The sequence below is a fragment of the Macrotis lagotis genome, chromosome 7 (genome assembly GCF_037893015.1).
Source record: "Macrotis lagotis isolate mMagLag1 chromosome 7, bilby.v1.9.chrom.fasta, whole genome shotgun sequence".
Taxonomy (NCBI): Eukaryota; Metazoa; Chordata; class Mammalia; order Peramelemorphia; family Peramelidae; genus Macrotis; species Macrotis lagotis.
Window position 1 is genome coordinate 167,907,834 of NC_133664.1, and position 16,365 is coordinate 167,924,198.

At 33.3% G+C, this 16,365-nt stretch overlaps 2 long non-coding RNA genes across 3 annotated transcripts in view; both read left to right on the plus strand.

Moving 5' to 3' along the window:
- The window catches only part of LOC141493138 (uncharacterized), a 140,672-nt gene extending 135,793 nt beyond the window's left edge, over nucleotides 1-4,879 (plus strand). Inside the window, exon 4 of the long non-coding RNA XR_012470124.1 lies at nucleotides 4,326-4,879. This is a non-coding gene — a long non-coding RNA (uncharacterized LOC141493138). The remainder of the gene's footprint in view (nucleotides 1-4,325) is intronic.
- A 113-nt stretch (nucleotides 4,880-4,992) lies between these two features.
- The window catches only part of LOC141493139 (uncharacterized), a 41,088-nt gene continuing 29,715 nt past the window's right edge, over nucleotides 4,993-16,365 (plus strand). For both annotated transcript variants that reach the window (XR_012470126.1, XR_012470125.1), the window contains exons 1-3: nucleotides 4,993-5,303; nucleotides 5,835-6,002; nucleotides 13,088-14,006. This is a non-coding gene — a long non-coding RNA (uncharacterized LOC141493139). The remainder of the gene's footprint in view (nucleotides 5,304-5,834; nucleotides 6,003-13,087; nucleotides 14,007-16,365) is intronic.

The window sequence follows — 16,365 nt, forward strand, 5'->3', positions numbered from 1 at the left end:
CTTTACTTTTACAAAGAAGCAATAAAGAGACATTTTTCAAATCTTTTTTAAGGTAGATCCAGAGTCCTTTATTTTTTAGTCCTTATGATAAAATTTCATTCAGGCTAATGTCTGTGAGCATTTATGTGTGGGTTTATGGGTGTTATTTACTTGGACATTTTCTGGTTCTGTTTATGTCACTATCAACTTAAAGTCTTTCCATTCTTCTCTGAATTCTTTTTTTTTTTTTAGATTTTTCAAGGCAATGGGGTTAAGTGGCTTGCCCAAGGCCACACAGCTAGGTAATTATTAAGTGTCTGAGGTCAGATTTGAACCCAGGTACTCCTGACTCCAAGACTGGTGCTCTATCCACTGCGCCACCTAGCCGTCCCTTCTCTAATTCTTTATAGTGACTGCTCTATATTAAATTTTTTTGCACATGTGTGCCTCGATTTATTTCAGAATAACACAATCAATAAGAATTCATACATTCAAATTTTTCATTGTTGATTAATGTTTTCAAAGCACTTTCCTTTATAATATGCAAAGTTGAGCTAATATGCTTAGTATCTCTTCATTTTTGCAAAAAAAGTTCCTCAAATTTATAGTAGAGATATGAATACTTTAAAAGACCTGTTTCTTCAACAGAGCAAAATTTATTATTGAAAAAGTTCCTATTTAATATTGGATTGTTTGGTTCAATTGAAAGTGATGGTTAGTTAAAGGAGAAATGGTTGTTTTAATGAAAAAAATGTGTAATCTCTCAGAATTCTTTGTAATTTGCTAAGATGCTTGATTTTAAAGGCAAAAATATCACATGAGGCTATTTGTTTACATCATATTTGTGATTCTGTATACTATTTCACTATCTTAAGGGTTATGGGATAAACTTTATGGAGAAGATACTTTAGAAATCAAATTCAAGCATTCTGAACCATGTTCTTATTTTGAATTATTTTCCAATAGTTTAAGAGTTTAGAAGGCAAAAACAAATTAAAGAAAAAAAACTCATTCTTGTATTTGGCACAATAGGAAATGTCAATAGATGTTAGGCAGGGAATTTTTTTCTCTTGGACTTCAACCACAAGATTACTGTTTAGCTAAAAGTATAGATATATAGTTGGATCTCATTCATTTCTCTTTTTTTGCCTTTGTATTTAAACAGGCATCAAATTAAAACTCATCCCAACCACCTATGGATGGATTTTTTGAGAGTAAACAAACAAATAAAAATGACTTTTGAACATTATAGGAGCATAATTAAAGTTATTACAGGGTAATAAAGTTTCTTATTTGGACTGACACTGTCCAGGCACTTGAGAAAATAACAGACTGATGTTAAAAAGATACTTAAGGAACAAAAGTTTGAATAGATTATATCTAAACTTTTTTTGATCATATATATCTATCTGTAAAATAAAATCGTTTAGGACACATTCCATATATTAATGCTTACTTTGGTAAGGTATATGTGCTGTTAGACAAATAATTATTTACATTATAATATTTTCACAAAATAGTAATTTAATCCTACATTCAATAGGAATGCATTGGGATTTATTAAGTAAAGGAAAGACATAGTCCTTCACTTGAGGAACATCTTTTTGGTGGCTATGTGGTGTCTACAATGGGTTTGGGGAGGAATAAAGCAAGGAGACCAATAATGAGGTTATAACAGTAGAACAGGAAAGAGTTGACTAGGGCCTACACAAAGTATCAACTGTATAATTAGAGAGGATGATACATTTGAGGCATGTTGTGGAATTAGAACCCATATTTGACATTGAATTGTGTGTGGGGAGTGAAAAAAAAGTGAAGAGCAAAAATAACACAATAATTGTATATCCTGAGTGACTGAAAATATGGTAGTGTGCTTAATAGCAATAGGGAAGTTATACATAGGGAGATTTTTGGTGATAAAATAACGTAAGGAGATTATTGATATAGGTGAGACCTCATCCATGAATGCTTACCTTGCATGATTTACTCCCTTGGAATATGCAAAAGGAAGGGACTGGGAGAGGGCTGTCATTCACTAGTCACTGAGGGGTGAGGGGTAGGTATATGGTTTCAGGGTGTTGTAGTCTTGAGGAACCTTCAGATCACCCCAAGATTACAACACCCTGAAACAATGTAGGTATGATTAGAAAGGGGAGGTTGGAAGTTTTTTAGTGACACCTGTGTACTTCTTGATATGATGTTTGGGTCTGTTTTACTTCATAACCACACTAAGGAGCTGACACAGAAAAGAAGAGTTTGAGAGCTTTCATAGTCAAGGAAAATGAAGGTTGGGAAAGTTTGGGGAAAATAAAAGGTGAAGGAGTGGTGTGGCTACATTGGAATAGGATTTGAGGTTTTGTACCACAAAGAGATTGAATTGTGGGCTATCTTTCCATATCTAGTTGATAGATCATGTGCTACTTATGATTATGCTATGAGTTCCTCAGACTTCCCACTTTGGAGATCATTGAAATAGGTGATTTCTAAACTTACTTCTAAATTGAAATTGATATGAATTCATGGGTTTATGACTGATAGATTCAGAGAGACTGAACCTCTTCCTCAGAAAAATCCATACTTCTCCAGATTTAACATATTTCAATGAGTGCTTTAAAAAGTGACATGCAGTAAACTTTCTTTGGGACAACAACTCATGGCATCAAATCTAGGTACTATCTCACTTTGCTTCATAGTTTTTAATTTGTCCTAATGATGGCCTGTTGACCTCTCTTCTATCTAGTGCATCTAGCTTCCCCACTGCTAGCATTCTATCAAACCCACTTTGGAAATAAAATTCTGTTTTGGCCCACTGAACTAATCTTAGGCCCATTTTCTGTTCAGATATATCATTTGATGTCTAGTTGTCTCATTAAATGTCTATCTAATCTTTCACTTAACTAGAAGATAATTAACACTTGTTAATTATCCAAATTTCTAGCCTAGATTTCAGTTTTGTGACATTCATTCTTTATACCAGCCTTTCTTTCAGGACGTACTTCTCTGCTCTAATAGCACTTGTTCTACCTTGCTTTGTACTATGGTTACCTATGTGCAAGTTTTATTTCCTCACAATTTTTAAGCCCCTTGAAGGCAGGGTCAGTCTTTTGCTGTTCATCTCCCATATTGCCCCCAAACAGGGTTTTGAACACAGCAGGCACTTCACCATTCTTTCTTAAATATTTTCATAAAAGAATAGTATTAACACTTTTAAATTTGCCATAATTGACTACACCCCATATAACCTTCCCCACCCAGGTAAATTTTATTCCTATGAGAGAAAATTGTGGAGCACTGGTAACTATAGTAGTTGCTTTACCAATGTCAAGAGCAAGTCCCACCAACAATCCAAGTATGAGTACCTCTGGGCATTTAACATACAGAATTCACCCTGCAACAGGTAGTTTCATGTAAAAATTGTAATGCTAAAACCTTATACTTTTAATCTTAAAGAGATAAGGTACCTGCCCAAAATAAAATGCAGCTGCACATGAATTATGCTAAAGGTAATTAACAACATCATAACAAGAATTAAAATGGTTATGACTGTTCTAAAAATAACATTTTTTTGGAAAAGCACATCAAAATTCTCTCTTCTGTGTCATAACATTACAACAAAGTTGAGAAGGGAGATGATTTTCCTTAGTAAACTTGGCTCATTTATAAAGACATAGCTCATCTGGGGCTGGCAGTCAGACACTCAGGACACAGGTATTTATTAAGTGCTTATTGTGTGCTAGTCATGGTGCTAAATGTTGGGAATGCAAAAAAAAAAGGCAAAAGCTTATAGGTTCTGCCCTCAAGGAGCTCCAAGTTTGGGAACAGATTCCTAAGGAATGATCTGCTTAAGGGGATGATTTGATCTAGTGCAAGATCTGTTCCTTTGGGAAAATACCTAAACATTTACGCAGGTAAACTAAGCTGTATTTCCAAACAGGTCTGTGTGGTCATTCTCACTTGTGCACACTGGAATTCTATGTTCAAGGTTCATAAGGCTATATTGGAAATAGTATTGATAAAGTAATTTCAATTCACTGTAATGGAAAATGAATAAATGCCATGTTGTATGATTTGCCTTATGGATAACACAGATGAAAACTGTATGACCTGTTTGACTTGGCATCTTAGAATATAAAGCTAAAAGAAAGAGATCATGTAGTTTAGCCCCCTAATTTTTGTTGAAGAGATTACTAAACCTCAAGAAGATAAAGAAACTTGCCCAAGGATAGGTCGCAAGCAATTCAGATCACAAAATCTGAAGGTTAAAATCTCAGTGTAAACATTTATACTTCAGATATCAATAAATGCTACCAATCAGGGTTTGATTTATGGTTTTGTTGAATTTCTAGACTTAAGGAAGTGATGGATAAAATGCTAATGATGCAGATGGACATTTAATTGCATTCATTCATTTTCCTTGAGAGGCAAGTATTAAACATTTACTAGAATATCCTTGATTTGATTTGTAACAGAAATATCCTTGAACTTCTTCTTAATCCATCTTCTATATTTGACTCATAGCAATTAAATTTAACTACTTTCTTTGAAAAGAAATTTCCCAAACAAGAAAACAATGTACACATGAACAACAACATTGTGAGATGAACAACCTTAATGGAAACAACTCTTCTCAGAAGTCCAGACAGCTAGGACAACTGTATTTGATTGGTTATGACCTATAATATCCCCATCCAGAGGAAGAAAAACAAAACAAAACAAAACAAAACAAAACAGACACACAAACACACAAAAAAGAACACTTGTGAATCTGATAATGTAATAATTATCTCTTATGTAATCTCTTTCTCTTAATCCTAATTCCTCATACTGAAAATTATTACTTTGCAAACATGTTTATCAAAATATGCTAACCTGTCTGTTCCCTGCTGAGGGGAGGTGGGAAGGAAGGGTGGAAGGAAATTTTGTAATTTAAAAATATACATATACATATCGATGAAAATAAATTTAAAAAAAAGAAAAAAAGAAAAAATTCCAATTCTATTATATTATGAAATGACAAATGGTGCTTTTTTAAAAAAGCCTAATAAAGCTTCCATTTTCCTTAAGTAGATTCATCAGCATATCAGTTTCTACATCTTTCTGTACAATTACAGATTTTTTCCCTAGAGTTAGAAACAATATAATTCCATGTCCAAGTGTATGTGCCCTGTAAATTCATTTATACACATATATGTGTTTTTTCTGTCTATCAAATTTTGAATCATTCTTTTGGAAAGCTTCCCCAAATAACCTTCTTATCTTTTCCTTCCTAGCTTCTTTTTTCACTTAAACTATAGTTTAAGCAAAGGAAAATGTAATTCAGCAAGGTGAGTAGCTATACTCTATTTGTTTAAATATCTACTAGTTAGGGATCTTTCTAGAAAAGTTGGTTTATCAAATATAGGATATGGATAGGATATAGGATTGTCGCTCTCTCAGTCTTTCCTTGGGCTATATCTCCAATTACTTTAGCTGAGACCAGACTGATTTCTGAGGGAAGCCATGTATATATATATATACTGAGAGAGTGAACATTTAATTCAATGAAATGTATTTCATTCTTCCCAAATGATCTTTCCAAGAGTATCCTTCTAACTTCAGAGATCCTTAGAAGGTATTTTTAAAAGAGTATTTTCTCCAAATCAAAGATGTTCTAACTTCTAAACTTTCCTTTCCCACAACCTTTCAGAAACTTTCCCTTAGCCACATTTGTACTTCTTGACTCTTATACAAACTATGCTATGATGCTTTGATGACTCTGTGATGTCATTAATTTGGACATTTCTCCTGTCTATATAGAAGCCATCTTGTTCATGCCCTTCGATAACTTCTAGTAAACTCTAAAAGTATTCTTCCAGGCTCACATTGAGGATGGTGTTATTATAGAAGCCTTCAAGATATCCTATTCTCTTCAGTTTCATGGTTCATCATGTATTTTTGGCAAGTTCATAGTTGGAAAATGGATAGTCTTTCAGAATTTCAAGAGGTACATTCATTACTGGAGTCGAAGGAAGAAAGAACTACACGTAAGCAGAAATTTTCTCTTTGTCAAATGATCAAGTGATCAAAAACATTAAGCTAACATATTTCATTTATTTAGGAGAATAATTAACATTGCATGTCAAATTATTTTAGGTTTAATGATAAATATTAAGCCTCAGGATAATTTAGATTTCAGGTTCTTGTATTCACATACGATTTCACCATTGGAAAAGTGAAATGGAATATCCTAAAAGTTTTAGGATTAATAATATTATAAGAAAACATAATTATTTTCAAACAAACTTGCCTAAAACTATACTATCTTCATAGGATCACATGTACTTGACATTGTTCTTGAAAAAAGTGAGGCAACTGGTTTCTCCAAATAACTAAAAAGCTATTTGAACCCTCATTGTGTTAACTAGTTAAGAAGCAGCAACTCAACTGAAATAACTCCACATTTCCTTTTCTTTATTTTTTTTTAGGTTTTTGCAAAGCAATGGGGTTAAGTGGCTTATCTAAGGCCACAGAGCTAGGTAATTATTAAGTGTCGGAGGCTGGAATTGAACTCAGGTACTCCTGACACCAGGGCCAGTGCTCTATCCACTGTGCCACCTAGCCGCCCCTAAATCACTCCACATTTCCTTTTCAAACAACTTTAAATCTTTTTCTTTGGAGTTGAATAGTGAACAAAAGGTAGGGGTGAGATATTTTCCTAGTGCAAGACAACTTAGGAGTTCAGCAGGAGAGGTCTGAAACACTACTGTGGGAGCTGAATTGAAATGCGTGCAGCATTAACAGCAGCAGCAGCAACAGCAGCAGCATAGCAACAGTAGATATGCAGGTGACTACAGCATTGATAGTAGAGCAACTATGGAATTCTCAGCCCAGAGATGGAAAAAGAGGAGTACTAGCACACAATGGGTATTGGGGAATAGAGACTATTCCTGGGTAAAGACGGCAGTACTGTCTAGGGGAGCAGTGACAACACTTTTCCTAGGATCCTATCATCTAGGAAGCACTGAAATCTTACAGACTCTCTAGAACTAGTTCTGGAAGCAGGAATTTGGAAAAGCTTGAAGTTTGGCATAGTATATATCTCCAAACCCTGGTGAGGAAAACAAAACTTTTACATAAAGTTTGAAGTCAATAAATAGGGTAGAAAAACAACCAAACAACCATAAGAATCTGACCACAAAAATCTATTGTGGTGGCAGTGAAACTCCAGACTCAAACTCAGAAGAAGGCAATAATGTGAAAACAGCTACAACTAATTCTTCAAAGAAAAGTGCAAATTGGACAGAAACTCAACCAAAATTCCTTGAAACAAAAAGAATACAATGAGAGAGATAGAATAAAAAATGGGGGGAAATGAGAATGATGCAAAATTTATATAATAGAATTATCAATTTGGTAAAAGAGTAACAAAAATATGGAAAAAACAATGCCTCAAAAATATAAATGAAAAAAATTAAATAAAAAAGCAGAAGTGACTTAATGGTAACTGAGGCAAAAAAAATTCATTGAAGAGAAGAATTCTTTAAAAAGCAGAATTTGTCAAAAAAAATACAAAAACTCATTGAAGAAAATAATTCTATAAACATTAGAATTGGACAAATAAAAACTAATTACTGCATCTAACATCAAAAGAACATTACAGGGGCAGCTAGGTGGCATAGTGAATAGAGCAACGCATCGGGAATGAGTAGGACTTGAGTTCAAATCAAGTCTAAGACACTTAATGTGTCTCAGACATGCCTAACTGTGTGACGTTTTAAAAGTCACAACCCCATTGCCTTACAAAATCAGAGAGAGAGAGAGAGAGAGAGAGAGAGAGAGAGAGAGAGAGAGAGAGAGCTTCACAGTCAAAAGAATAAAAAAATGAAATATCTCTTTATAAAAAAAATTCACTTGTAAACAGATCAAGGAGAGATAAGAATTATTAGACCACCTAAAAACTGATCAAAGATAGAATCTAGATGTAATATTTCAAGAAATTATTTTAAAAAAACAAACTTCCTTGGTAACTTAGAATTTAAATTTTAAAAAATGAAATTTGTGTATTGCCTCCTGAAAGAGAATGCAAAAATGAAAACTCCAAGGAATTTTATAGTTATATTTCAGAGTCAAATTTATGAAACAAACAAAAAAATGAAAAATTATTCCTGTTTGATTAATAGTCAAAGAATAATAATTTTCAGAAAAAAACTAGTCATATGAAAAAATGGCCTAAATTAGTATTGATTTGGCAATTGCAAATTAAAACAACTCTGAGGTAATACCTCATACCTATCAGAAAGGCAAACATGTCAGAATAGGAAGGAGATTAAGGATGGAGAGGATGTGGAAAAATAGGGACACCAAAGTATTGTTAGTGGAGATATTAATTGGTCCAACAATTCTGGAGAACTATTAGAAGCCATACTTTTATAAAGAGATATTTCACTGTACATAAAATGTGATCCAGCAATACCACTACTAGGTCTGTATCCCAAAGAGATCAAAGAAAAGGCAAAAGAACCAAATGTACAAAAATGTTTGTAGTAGCTAATTTTTGTGGAGGAAAATAATTTGGAAATTGAGAGGATACCCATAAGTTAGTTGGTACATGATTGTGATGCAATAGAATTGTGCTATAAGAAATGACATGTAGGATTGGTTTAAAGAAAACTGTGAGGATGTATATTATTTGAGCAAAAACAGATCATTTTATGCAGAAACAGCAATAGAATAATGATGATTATATGTGAAAGATTGAGCTACTCTGATCAATTCAGTGTTCAAAGCAATTCTGAAGGATTCATGATGTAAAATGCTATCCAGAGAAAGAATTGATAAACTCTAAGTGTAAACTAAAATATAATTTTTTAAAAAATTATTTCTCTTATTTTTTCTCTCAACATGTTAAATTGAAAATATACTTTGCATGATCTTACATGCATAGTTGATATCATATTGCTTGTCTTCTCAATAAGAGGTGGACAAATTTGGAATTCAACTTTTTAAATGGATGTTCATCCCCACCCAGAGGAAAAAGACCAAAACAATGCAAAAAACATCCCTTCTGAATCTGATGAACATTTTATAAAAATTATTTCTTATGTATCTCTTTCCCTTGATGCCAATTCCTCATACCAAAAATGACTAATCAGTAAACATGATTATCAAAAAATACAATGTTCACTACTGAGGTGATGGGGATGGGAAGGGAGGGTGGAAGGAAATTTTATAACTTAAAAATATACATAAATATATAGATGAATGTTAAAAAAATTTTAAAGGAATGCTCAAACAAATAAATGATAAAGGAAAAATAAAGGAAAAAGTAAATAGAAATTTAATGTGAGCATGCATTCCTCAGGAATTAGCAAGCACTACAACCAGGGATTAATTTATTTTGTTGATTGTGTAGACTTAAGAAAGTGATAGAAAAATATTAGCTAACCTTATAAAATGCTAATTATGCTATAAAATGCTAATAATAGCATAAAGCTAAATAAGGATTAAACTTAAAAAGAATTAAAGCAGCTGAGACCAATAAAAAGATTAAATATGAACATCAACTTGTTTTTATATAATGTCTGTGTTCTGCATTCATGTCAAAGAAAACAAATAAATAAAAGTTACCATTTTTAAAACATACAAATTATATCTCAATATACTTGTTCTAAGTAATCCTGCCTTATTTGAGAGCCTACTTAAATATGACTTATAATTATTAAAATACATATTTTCAGTTCAGACTTGTTATCTTTCCTCTTGATATATTAGTCTCAACAGTAACTAGGTACTATTTATAGGTCAAATAGTGAAATGAAGATGAAGGAAGTTTTTAAGAAGTCAAAGATTTGGTAGATATATGGAGAAAAACATAATAAGCCTCATTTCTAGAATGGGTGGAGAGGAAAAGATAAAAATCATAAAAGATATTCATGCTGAGAGTAGAGATCAAAAATATATCTGTAGTCATAGAATTTAAAACATTGTTTAGGATTAAATATGAAAGCTAAATTGTTACTTATTAATAATAAATTATCACTATACTCGACCTGTATCTTTTTAGTTTCAGTCAGCTAAAGTTCAAGTGAAAGGCTCTTCATTTCAGGAGGAGCAATAGAAAGAAATGTAAATTGTAGTAATAGTTTTTCAAAACTCTAAAGATAATGGATTTTATTCCAAACAAAGCAAATTTATTCAAGACCAGTGCAGTTACAATGTATTTGGGAAATTTGTCATATTCAGCTGGAAATTTGTCATATTCAGCTAGTGGTAGCAAGAGATACTATCAAAAAATTTCATCTCCAAAGTTGAGAGTTCTATCCCTCATCCTATTAAATATAACTTTCCAGGAGTTTTAAGGTCTGATATTTCACTTCTATTAAGAATTTCTTACCAGTTACATGACCTAATTTATACTAGTTTGTCATCTTATTCATAAAATATATTTGTTGTACAGGAATATATGATGGATCTCACAGGTAATTTTTTCCCAATTCATTTGGCAAATACAATGAACATTTACTATATAAAAAGATGCTGAGGATTTCCCAATTAAATGGTCAAAGGATATTAATAGAAAGTTTTCAAATGAAGAAATTAAAGCTGTATGTAATCATAAGAAAAAATGTTCCAAATCATTATTGATTAGAGAAATTCAGATTAAAACAACAATGAGGTATCGCTTCACACCTATCAGATTGGCTAAGATGAGAAAAAGGGAAGATTATCAATGCTGGAGAGGTTGAGGGAGTTTTGGGACAGTGATGCATTGCTGGTGGAATTGTGAACAGATCCAACCCTTCTGGAGAGCAATTTGAAACTATGCCCAAAGAGCAATAAAACTGTTCAAACCCTTTGACCCAGAAATTCCAATTCTAGGCTGATATACAGAAGAAATCAAAAAATGGGAAAAGTTCCTCATGTTCTAAAATATTCATCTCAGCTCTTTTTGTAGTGGCAAAGAATTGGAAATTGAGGGGATGCCCATCAATCAGAGAATGGCTAAACAAGTTATGGTACATGAATACTATGGTAACTATTGTTCTATAAGAAACCATAAATGGTCAGACTCTAGAGAACCAGGGAATGTCTTACAGGATCTGATGCTGAGCAAAGGGAGTAGAACCAAGAGAACAATGTACACATAAACAACAACATTGTGAGAAGTTCCACCTTAATGGAAGCAGCTGCTCTAAGCAATTTAGAGACCTAGGACAACTATATTAGACCAACTATGGACATTGTTATCTCCATTCAGAGGAAGGAAAATAAAACAAAAGAAAAGAAAAAGCAAAATCATCCTTTAGAATCTGATGAATACTTTATAAAAATTATCTCATGTATCTCTTTCCCTTAATCCTAATTCTTCATAACAAAAATGACTAATATGTAAATATGTTTATCTGAAATATGTTTGTACAATGTTAATCTGACTTTTTGCCCTGGGGGGTGGGGGTGGGAAGAGAGCGCAGAAGGAAATTTTATAACTTAAAAATATACATGTATATAGATGAAAATAAATAAATTCATTAAATAAATAAAGAAAAGATACTGAGAAGGATAAATTATGAGTAGATCACTGTTCTTATCCTCCTTGAAGTTAGAAGAAAAACAAAAAAAACTGTAATAGTATGTGGGGTGTGATAAGTGTATGAGAGGTATAAAGAACTCTCAAGTTCAAAGGAGGAAAAGACTATTCTTCATGACAGAGTTAACTTTTGAACTGAGTCTTGAATAGTTAGCATTTCAAAAGGAATAGGGAAGGGCATTTTTAGTAAGCAGAAATAGAAGTAGATCTGCCTTTTGCCTGAACATGGGATACATGAAAGGGAATAGAATGAGATAATTCTGGAAAAAGTCAATTAATTTGGGTTAAATCATGAAGAAATTGTAGTTTAATACTAAAGCAGTTCTTTATTTAATAGGTAGTGAAAGTTTATTTAAAGTTTTTTTTCTTTTTTAAATACCTGTATAGAAATGGAATTATTTGTATATAAGAAAGATGTGAAATCAATTTAGCAAGAGTATGAGCAATGGCATTGGTGTGGCAATAGGAGAAAAACAGTTAAGACTCTATTGACACAATCCATACCAGAATAAATGAGTACCTGATTTATGTAGGGCAATTAAATATAAAGGATCAGATGTAACAGATATTGAAATGGTATCATTTATAGAATTTAGTCATTGCATATGGAGAAAGAACAGGGAAGAGTCAAAGATTGACTCTGAAATTTTAGGGTTGATGACTAGAAGGGTACTATAATTAACAGAAATATGAAATATAAAAGCAGAAGCTTTTTTGTTTATTCATTTATTCATTTTGATGGGGGTGGAGATTGAAGTGAAAGATGAACTTGATATTGGAAATACTGAAACTAAGGTCTTAGAATACCATCCATTTGGAAATTATTGCAAATTGAAAAAGTGGGTATAAAGCTCGAAAGAAAGAGTTTGGAGGTAAAGAGAGAAAGAGATGAGAGGTAAATATAATTAGAAATGAAAGTAGAAGTTATGAGAATGAATAAATAGTAGGATGGGTTCAGTTCATTCTGTTCTGGTTTGTTCATTTGTTCTTCATTTTCTTTTTCTTTCTTTTTTTCTATTTTTAGGTTTTTTTTGGCAAGGCAAATGGGGTTAAGTGGCTTGCCCAAGGCCACACAGCTAGGTAATTAATTAAGTGTCTGAGACCAGATTTGAACCCAGGTACTTCTGACTCCAGGGCCGGTGCTTTATCCATTGTGCCACCTAACTGCCCCTGTTCTTCATTTTCAAAGAGGACTAAAGACATCACTGGAATGATATCTTGACATGACTGAATTGGATTCAAGTGAGACAGAGCTGTGCAGTTGTCTGCGTCACTGTCTCCTCCAGAATCATTAAAATTCTATGGCAAGACAAAAGTTAAGAATTGATAATAGCCCAATAGATGCAATGGATGATTGTAGTAGGAAGGGTAGGAAAAGTAAAAGCAGAGAAATTGAGATATGCCTATTTCTATAGACTAGGAGAAGGCAGGAGAGCTAGCTATGGTGACTAGTTTTAGAACTAAAATGTTTTCACCATGAAATATTTTGAAAGCAGAACTGCTTTGTTCTGTTTCCTGATGGCTTATGTTTTCTCATTGCAGAATGTATTCGACCAATGGCCATATTTGAGGGAAGACTTTGCATCTCAAATATCAAAACCCATCATCTAACTGTATCCTTTTCTCTCTGTTTTCTCAAGATAGTTGAAGACATTCACACTGTTTCTTTTGGCTCTGTTTTTAAGACCACAAAAATCCTTGGCCAGTTTGGAAATTCATATTTTGACTGTTGATTGTGTGTGTGCATTCATGTATCTCTGTGTGTACATGAATATTTATAGATTCTTGTAGCTGCATAAAATCTTTCAGATAATTTAATATTACTCTTTTAATTTACAAATGAAGAATTAGAAACCCCAAAAGAGCAAGTGATTTTTCCCAGATTCAATTAGCTACTGATCCCAGGTCTCTGGACTCTGACCAGTTTCTTGTCTCCCATCTGCTAAATACAAGATAAAAGAAAAATGGGTTATGATTGATTTTTGATGAATGGCTATTCAGCAGGATACCAAGTAGTGTAGATCCACTCTGACTCTCTTATTTTGATAAATCAAAGTGAAGTGCATAACTTCAAATTTAATGTAAGAAATTGAAGGCATCAACTTCTGATAAAAGGATTTCTTGCTACTATTATACAAATTTTAAGATTGATTAATTATACTTTGCCTTTGTGACCTTCATATCTCCTAGGATAAAAGAAGTTGTGACTAAAATATGTTTCAACAAGTAGAAGTGTTACAAAGAAACATGTGTCTCTAAGAGATTGATGTCAAGTTAGTATCTCATTCATTCTCAGGCTGAGAAAATCACCTTTCTTTCAATTTGGTTGTCATTCTATTTAAATAGAGTATGGGAGCAGCCAGGTGGAGAAGTGGCTAGAACCATCAGTCTTTGAGTCAGGAGGACCTGACTATAAATCCAACCTCAGACCCTTAATACTTACCTTGCTGTGTGACTTTGGGTAAGTCACTTAACCCCATTGCCTTACCAGAAAAAAAATTATTATAAAAAAATAATATGAATTTGCCTTTTTTGGATGATAATGATAACATAATGATATAATAATAATAATTATTAATCAATTATTAATCCACAAACATCTTTTAAGTTATTATGTGCCAGGCACTTTTAAGTGAAATAGTCCATGCCCTTGAAGAGCTTATATCCTAGATGGGTTAAACAAGTTTACAAATAGAAGTAATATTAAATACACACTCATATATAGCACACACACACACACACACACACACACACACACACACACACACACATAAATATAAGGAACAAGATGGTTCACACTTTGAGTGGCTGACTGGAGTTACCAGTTCCATAGGCATGGAGGGAAGCATTGCCACCCTAGAATGATCATTGATTTCTAGCATCTACAGACCATAAATAGTGCTAAGTGTGGATTGATTGGATCTGATCATTCCCCTCTTTTTGCCACCCCCCCCACCAACTGCTCTGAAATATTTACTGGATTTCAGAGCTTTCTGACTATATTCTGCTGCCTAAACTAAACTATATATTTTGGTGGGAGTGAGGTGAAAAAAGGAGGGATTTTCCAAACAGTTTTCTCCAAGTACCTCTTTAGTGAGTTGTCTTTGTGCTTTGTATGTGATGTCTGATTGATAGTATGACTGATAGTATGGAAGTCCTTGGTCAGATTGATGAAAGATATCTTTACTCTTCTTCTGGCATGTCTCCTGGAGATTGGGTGCAAATATCATATTGATTATTCTTTGGTCCTTGATCATCTTCAAGGTAAAGATTTAGGCTATTAAGGCAGAATCTGGAAAAGATTCTGTGATTGTCTCAGTACAGTCTATTTCCTTTTCTTTTATATAATTGGACAAAGGAGGCATCCTTTAAGTCCTGAGGAATAATCTCCTCTTGTCATATAACCTGAAAGATTTCAATCAGCTTTTATATGAGTCGTGGACCCCTGCCTTGTAAATCTCAACTGGACTAGAGTCAGCACAAGATGCTTTACCACATGAAATGAATCTGATGGCATTTAAAACATCTTCAGTTGTAAATTTGACTGGAAGGATTCATTTCACCCTGAGGTATGAGGAAATGTTGAATCTATCTCTCCAGGATCATGTTCTTATCAATAGTCAATGTGACTCCATCAGCCCTGAGTAGTTAAGATGCACCATAAACAGCCTTTGAGGCATAAATAGCTTTCAAGGCATCACAAAAGTGCTTTGAATTGTTACTATCAGGGTAAAACTGAATTTTATCTGCCTTCTTTACTTATCCAAGAATTCTGCATTTCTCTGAGTTTCACTTGCACTTTACTTTTGATGGAGATAAACTTACACAAAATTCAGAGGAAGTAATACATTGAAGGCCTCTCTGTAGACCTTTTGAACTGATTCTGAGGCATGGTAAATACTGACTCAGGACTGCTTAGCATGGCAAGCACTCATCAAAGAAGGTGCTTTATTAGCAAAGTAGAATTATAATAGCTCAAAAGAAATGTGAGATGGGCAAATTTAGTGACATCTCTATTCTAAATGTGCATATGAACTATTTGAGTCCAACCTATGGTATAACCTTCTGATCTCCTATTGATCCAATCAGCCACAGTTGGGACACATTGCATCTAGATACCAATATAGTGATGCCATTTTGATCTTTTTTGAACAGGAAGAACAATAACAATGAAAATGTAAATTTTTCCACCTCAGTCCTGGTATTTATCATTCCAGGAAGGTGAATTAATATCATCATATCACTTTATATCTATGGAGATATCATGTGATAATGACTTCTTCTGTTGGACAAACTTGCTTCCTCAGCATCCCCAAGTACTACAGATTGAGAAAAGCAAGTTCTTGTCACCAAAGTCCTTTGAGCCATCAAATGCGCAAATTAGAAACATTATGGTTTGTTCTGTAGAAATGACATTAAGGAAGATGAATAAATATGTTATTTGTCCTTGATCCCTGAGTATCATAAAATCTTTTAATCTGCGTTGCAGTTGATCCTTCTTATCTGCATAGTCATGTCCCATTACTTTGTGAACTTTTTGAAAGCAGGTATTTCATTTTTCTATTTATATCTTTAGAGCTTTACTATCTGAACTGCAAAGTACTAAATAACTCTGTTTTCATTCATTCATTCATTCATCTATCCATTCATTCATTTATACAGCCATTTCATTTAATCAGGCGTCACCTTTAATCTTTGGTATGCCAAACATTTCTTTTCTTAACATTTCCCCATGCCTGTGGGAGGAATTAGAGAAACTTTATCTTTGATTAGGAGAGGCATGCTAAGGATCTTTCTGACTCTTCAACTGATTATGGAAC